The sequence below is a fragment of the Musca domestica genome, unplaced genomic scaffold (assembly GCF_030504385.1).
Source record: "Musca domestica strain aabys unplaced genomic scaffold, Musca_domestica.polishedcontigs.V.1.1 102, whole genome shotgun sequence".
Classification (NCBI taxonomy): Eukaryota; Metazoa; Arthropoda; class Insecta; order Diptera; family Muscidae; genus Musca; species Musca domestica.
The window spans coordinates 983,502-991,591 of NW_026712117.1; positions in this window are offsets into that span (position 1 = coordinate 983,502).

Genomic DNA, 8,090 nt, shown 5'->3' on the forward strand with positions numbered 1-8,090 from the left:
CGATCCAGAATATATATAGTTTATAGAGTGAATGAATATTTCGAGGAGTTACAAACGGAATGACCATGGAATGGTGGAGGTTATAAAAAATATTGAATAGAAGATTCCCTGTAAATTGTCAAAACTATCTGTAAATATTCACAACTCTGTTTTTTTTCTAATCTACAGGATCTTATAAAAAGTTTTGGTATTGAATTCTATTTCCCTTATCGTGCGGAATATGCAAAAAAATACAAAATTAGTTTTTTTTTTAACAAAACAAAATTGAAATTTATTGTATTAATTTGTTGTTGTTGTTTTTGGTTTTCAATTAAAACAAAAATTCTAATTGAAATTAATAATAATAATAATACAATTGTTTAGTTTTCTTTGTAATGATTGTTGTAGTTGTGGTGTTGTTGTTGTTCTTGGGGTGATTTAGTTGAGTTTTTTCGACGACAATTTATGTTAATCGGCCAATTATGATATGACATCGTAATTCGGTTCGCCTATTAGCTCAGGTGTGCAGACGCCGTCATTGTGGGGTTGGGGGGAAAGGGTGTACAAAGTGGGATATTTCTACGGAGTGTGACAAAAGTTAGTTAGGGGGAATTAAAGTTGGGTTGGTTTTATGCTTTTGTTTTTTTCTTGAGTGTATAGCTGTTGTTTTTTTGTAATCCTCGACGTATCTTAAAACTAATTGCATATATGCGTGCGAGTGTATGTATATGTTATACTAATACAATTACGTACGTTTTGTTTGTTTGTTTTTTTTTTTTGTTTTTTTTTTAATTATTTTCTTTGGTTTGCATTGAAAGGGATTACATCGCTTCATTTAACATTAATCTAAAATAATTGTGGTGTTTAAAATAATATTTATAATATTTATTGGAGTTGTAGCTTAGTTTTCAGGGGAAGATTAAACAATAACAATTAAAACATTTACTATACGCGCTTTGTGTGTGACATTTAGTTTTAAATGAGCTGCTGCACAGTCAAATATAAAGGAAATATTTTTTTCCATACGAAACAACTTGTCAATTATGAGAAAAAATTTCATAGCTGGGAAATTATGGAACAGGGCAAAAATAATTGGGGATATTGAATATTGCCAATAAAATAATAATTTAGTTCAGATTTTCAACAAGTAAAAAATTTTACCTGATATAATTTATAAATATTTTTACGATATTTTCGAAGAAGATTTACATTTTTAAGCTTAAACTTGCAAGCAGAGGCCAAAAGTCGGACATATTTAGTAGAGCTCCTGTAAAAAAATATTATATTGGGAATTTTTGTGAAGTAGATCATACCAACTACCAACCTTATTTGAATCATGGCTTTAGAGTAGTTACAATTTGGAATCTATATACAAGTCTGAATAGATTTTCAAAAAATTTGACGGATGGAGCAATAAATATACAGGACCGAGGACCGTAAAATCGGTTGAAGATGTATATCGAAGGTACATAAAAACCTGAACAGATTTCGATAAAATTTGGCAGAGGTATTTTCGAGCGAGGAGTACATATATATATATATATATATATATATATATATATATATATATATATATATATATATATATATATATATATATATATATATATATATATATATATATATATATATATATATATATATATATATATATATATTTCTGTTCATTTGGGCTGATGTTAGCCATTTGGTGCCCAAAAACATTGGAATCGGATAAAGATATATCATATATCAGAACCGATTTTCACCAAATTTGGAGCACTTGTTTTTGGGATGAATTCAGTCGGAATTGTCAAAGTTAAGTCCATTTTTGTTGACGTTCGCCATTTGGTGCCCAAAAACCATGAGATCGGATAAGGATATACTTGTGAGGTATATCCAAATCTGAACCGATCTTGATAAAATTTGGCAGAGGTTTTTTCGAGCAATATCTGATATCTATTACGCATGTGAGGAACATAAAACCTCAAATCCGATGAAACGTATACATTTCACCAAATTTGGGCCACTTGTTTCTGGGATGAATTCAATCGGAATTGTCAACATTTAGATCATTTGGCCTGATATTAGCCATTTGGTGCACAATAAACCTGATATCGATAAAGATATATATGGGAGCTATATCCAAATCTGATCCGATCTCCATAAAATTTGGCAGAGGTATTTTGAGCGCAATAAGTTATCTGGTACCAAATTTAATTTTTGTGGAGTACATATTACATTTTTGTGAGGAACTTAAAACCCCAAATCGGATGAAACATATATATGGGAGCTATAACTATATCTTAAATATGACGTACCTGCTTCTAAGCTGAATTCGGTCGGAAGTGCCAAATTTCAGGTAATTTGGACTGATATTGGCCATTTGGGGCACAATTAATCCGAAATCGTTTAAAGATATATATGGTGGCTATATCTAAATTTGAACCGATTCTCACCAATTTCAAAAGGGATCGTTCTTGGGCCAAACAAATATTGTTTGGAAAATTTAATCTAAGTCGGATAATAAATACGACCTACATTTTATTCACAAAAATACATGGACAGACGGACTGACTGACTTGCATAAATCGACTCAGAAAGTGATTCTCTGAAGATCCTCAAAAGCAACTATGGATCGGCCTATCTCGCTTCATTCGCCATGTTACAAATAAATGCACAAAGACATAATACCCTTATCACTATGTGGTGCAGGGTATAAAAATTGGTGAGACTATGTAGGGTATAAAAACTTGGATTATGGAAATAAGCAACAATTAATGGAAATATTGAAGCTGCCATAAAATAAAGAATAATCGGAATAATTTGATTTTGGAATAATAATTTTCCACAGATTTCAAATTTTTCATTGTGCCTGATATAATCCTAGGCTAACCTACCATAAAATATATAAGTATATAAGTTTATTTATTTATATGTGTTTTTTCAAGCCTTTACTATTTAACAGGGATTTTTTACTTTTTGAACTCAAACAAATTCTTTTAATATGAAAATATATCTCTTTAAAATTTTCAAAATTTTTTAAACTTTTGGAATAACCTTGTTTGTACAAGAATCCCAATTTTTCACAATTCTCAACATTTTTTTTTAATAAATTTTTGTGTTTTCCAGTTGAGGCATTTATCCTTTTAAAACTTTCCCAAAACATTTCCAAAATATTTTCCATTTCGAAACACTGTGCCTAGGGGTAGAGCGGTCAAAGGAGCAAAATAATAGATTTTTTAAGCCTTGTTTTTTTCCTTTTTTGTTTTATCTTATATAAATATTTATTATACAATACAAATATATTTGTTTTTTTTTTGTTTCTTTTACATTTTTGAAATCAATACTTAATTTTAAAACACCTAACCGAAAAAAATTTGTTTGTATTTTTGTAATACTTCTTTGTGTTCATCATCTTCATCGTCGTCATCATTATCATCATAATTTTTGCCTAATTGAAAACAAATTGTAAAGTAACAAAACTGAAAACACATTCTACAAAAATATCATGTCATTGATGTGTGCTCCTCATACTAAGTATTTTCTTTGAGTGTAGAAAATATTTGATGAAAAGCGGTTTTAATTTTTTTTTTTTTTGGTATTTTTTTAATATTTTTAAAGCATCCATTCAAACACTACAGATTCGATTTACATAAATGGTATAAATACATTTTAGCTTCAAGTATTCCTAATTTTGATAAATAAAATCATTTCACAAAAGTGATTCCAGTCAGAAAATGTTTCAATACTGGGGGGAAATTTGGAAAATTCAAATTAATTTTTCAAAAAATGAAGAAAATTTTCCAGAACATAAGGAGATCCTGGGCCAGGTCAGAAGGACAAAACAGTCATACCAGTTTCCCCTAGACTTGAGTTTATAAAGGACTAATGAACTAACATCGATCCAAGTTACCTTAATTGCAGAACGAAATCTCGGGTATTGATAAAGCTCTCGAACAAATTGTCCCAGGGTAATGTTCTAAATAAAGCTCGAAGCTTTTGCGAAAACGCGCTAAACATATTTGCCTTTATTTGAGTGACATAGGGAAATGTAGTGAACTTGATTCCTCTAATTCGAGAGGCATGCAAAAATAATTTGTTTTTTACTCGCTGGAGTACTTCCTCTCAAATTCGAGTAGAGATTTAAAATCTCTTGAGTAAGAAACTAGCTTGAATTGGAGCAGGATTATTCTTGCGAGTAAAAATAAACAATTCCACTTTGCTCTCTATCTTTTCATACCTCTAGAATAAGAGCCAACGAGCAGAGCTCTTTTTTGAGTTTGAGTGAAATTCGCTCGAAATTGAGCAGATTCTACTCTTGCCGAGTAATTTGGTAGGTTTTGACATACGGTTGCATTTTTGTAGGTATGTTCACTTTTTTCAATATTCTCATTCTATTATTCCTCCCTGCTTGGCCTTTATACACGATCTATACAATACACTAAACCCTAGACTTGCATCGCTTATGTGACCTGTAGATGGCGGTGACCCTCGTGAGTGGACTTAAATCTAATTTAAATTGGGGAAAATATTGAAAACAAATCCAAAAAAATTGAAAACTATCAACGTTTTATGAAAGCTTCGCCAATCGAAAAGACGGAAATATAGACAGCGTAACTCGCGGCTCTAGTGTAAGTGCTTCCGGCATAATCCACAATGACAAAACAGCAAAGGTTTGAATCAGCCACTACCTCCTCAAACGAGTCGAGCTTGCTAAATTGAAGCAAACGGAAGAAATTACTTTGACAACCTCCCAAGCTTCAGGAATCGTGACATTGATCCACTTACAAAAGCCACCTTACATGAGAGGGTGGCACAGAGGATTTTAAACAGAGCTAATGTCTTCAATAAGTCTCTCACAGATAATTCCGAGGATTAAAAATTGAAGAAGAGGAACATACCTCAACTTACGCCACCGCCTTTGCTTCGGTCTTCAGAAAGATTGACTCCTTTTGAAGAAAAGGGAATCGAAAATCAAGATCAATATAAAATGGAAAATATGAGGTCATTGTAGACTCAACTTGAAAGAGAAATCCATCAACAAATAACATTGGCATTAAAAAGGTAAAAATTTCAAATAAAAATATGACTCTCCGTTTGATAATTTTGAAATTTTGTGTCGTTTACAAATGGTTGAACCTAATTTTTTTCAGCATTCCTAGTAATGAAGATGTCCGTCCATACCACAGTTATCTGCCATGGCATTAGAAACAACAATCATTTTATCAAGTCTCTTTTCGACAGCATTTGGCAGGCAGCCCAGCAAGTACCAGGGACTATCGTCAAAAGTCAAGGGTTAAAAATTGAGAAATTAAAGCATACCTCCAGTTACCAAAGCCAACGCCTCGCCAAAGTTATTCCGAATTCAGAAAAGACCTCAGGTCTCTCAAATGAAAACCAACTACAGTCGTAGGCCTTGGATATTTAAAGTGGGGAAAATTAAACATGAAACGATATAGAAGTGCCCCGTTGGGCCTTTGAATCAGTCTTCGACATTAGTAGTAAGAAAACGATCCGCGCCGAATCAAAGAGCTGTCGTGGTCCTTTGATACCAAGATTGAAAAGTTATAAATCAGAACCGAATCATAGTGCTGCAGTGGACTTTCGATATAAGCAGTGGAAAAAATTGAAGCTGAATCAAAGTGCCGTCCTGAGCCTTTGTGACTAAAAACAAATGCTAAGCCTATGTCCAATTTAAAGAGTCGTCGTGGGCCTTCGATATTAAAAAGATTTTAAACCTGAAATTATTTGAGATCCAGGGCACTTGAATTTCAAAAGTGAAAAAAACATATAACGAGTACGTACAACGAGCACTGGAGCAGCAAACCAGCTAGTCAAGTGACGGACGTCTGACACTTCTGTTGAATGTCTATTTACTTTTGTCATTACATTATGAGAGTTTTTGCTGATATCTACATCAACACTTCATTAGACCATTGTTCTGCATTCGGTCTCAAAACTGTTCGAAAGTTGGCAAATAATTCAGAAAAGCGTACTGTTTTATTTCTGAGCTTGGTCCGAGATCGGTCCGACAACTATAATTTCGCTTCGGAATTTCTCATGAATATCCTTGCGAATTCGGTCCGACTTCGGTTTGAAAGACTTTTATCCAACACTTCAGTCCGACAACACGTCAACCACTCCATATAACTTTCGATCAGTTTCATCCGAATTTCGGTTAGAAGTCGGTAGTTGTTAATATGTACATCAGAACTTCATTAGACCATTCTTCCGAATTCGATCCGAAAACAATTCGGAAATGCGTAAGATTTTATTTCTGACTTCGGTCCTACAACTCTAATTTCGCTTCTGAATGTATATCCTTGCGAATTCGGTCCGAATTCGCTTCGAAAGTCGGCTTAAACTTTCATCCGACACTTTGGTCCGACAACGTCAGCCACTTCCAGATCGGTCCGAAAATTCTATTATAGCTTCCGAACTTCCCATGTATATCCTTGCGAATTCAATCCGACTTCGGTTCGAAAGTCGGCAAAAAATTCCACACTTCCATCCTATCCTTTGCCCCGACATCAATTACTCCATATAACTTTCGAAGTCGGATAGGACATCGGAAGTTTTCTCCAACTTTCACTTTGAAGTTGGGCCAAACTCGGACAGTTTGATTCGCCGTTAGAAAGCCGTAACAGAAAAATATTTAAATTTGTAGCCCGTGAAATCGGATATAATAAAGCGGTACCCACCGAATTTGTAAACAAACAAACTACCTGTTTCGCTCTCAGTCACTTCAACATAAATTTTCTGTGACGAATCCTACCCCCGAGTGTGTATCCCAGCGAAGGGAGGTCACTTGTCCTTACACTTTTCAATTGATAATAGTATCGGGCCGAAGAGCACATTGCCCTTTGGCAAACTTTGAAACCGCTCTTTATATTGATAAAGGGGGCATTTGAGGTGTATAAGAAAGTAAGGAAGTCCATGGATAAATAAAAATTGGCTCAGATCCTGGGAAAAATGGAAGCCAAGTCAGTTCACCAAGGGTTATCGTTCTCTGAACAATACCTCTTTAAAGGAATAATATTAAAATCAATTATATTGCTTCTATTTGGCCATGAATCGTAAATTTTCAATGATCTATTTAAGTTCTTTTTAGCATTATCCTGATGTCAATAGGCGGTCGGAGGAGCATGTCTAATCTGACGAAGAATTTCTCTAAATAGAGAAATGTTCATTTTTTTTCTTTTTATACCCTCCACCATACTATGGAGGGTATATTAATTTTGTCATTCCGTTTGTAACTCCTCGAAATACTCATGTCAGACCCAACAAAGTATATATATTCTTGATCAGCGTAAAATTCTAAGACGATTTAGCCATGTCCGTCTGTCTGTCTGTGTGTCTGTCTGTCTGTCTGTCCGTCTGTCTGTCTGTCTGTCCGTCCGTCTGTCTGTCTGTTGTAATCACGCTATCTTTCGAACAAATTGAGATAGAAGGCTAAAATTTTGCAAACATGTATATTTTGCCAGTAGGCAGGTTAAGTTCGTAAATGGGCCATGTAGGTCCAAGTTATCATATAGCCCCCATATAACGGTACCTCCCGATATTCGGTATTTTGATGATTTTAGCGACATTATTCACCGGAATTGTTTCAAATTTGGCATTTGAAGTTCTTAAGGGATACTACAGCGTAAGACAGAAAATTATCTGTGCAGGTCTACGTCTTCGTGTAGCCCCCATATAACGGTACCCCCTGATATTCGGTATTTTGATGATTTTAGCGACATTATTTAGCGGAATTGTTCCAAATTTGGTATTTGAAGTTCGTAATAGATACTGCAGCATAAAACAGAAAATGGGCCATGTAGGTCCACGTCTTTATATAGCCCCCATATACCGTACCCCCCAATATTCGGCATTTTGATGATTTTAGCGACACTATTTACCGGGATTGTTTCAAATTTCGCATGTGAAGTTCGTAATGGATATTTCAGCCCATGCTAGAAAATTGTCTGTGCAGGTCCACGTCTACGTATAGCCCCCATATAACGGTACCCCCCATATTCGGAATTTTGATGATTTTAGCTACATTATAAACAGATTTTTCTTCAAGTTTCGCATGTAAATATTGTAATAACTTATGAAAAAAGTTGCCTATGCAGGTCCACGTCGTC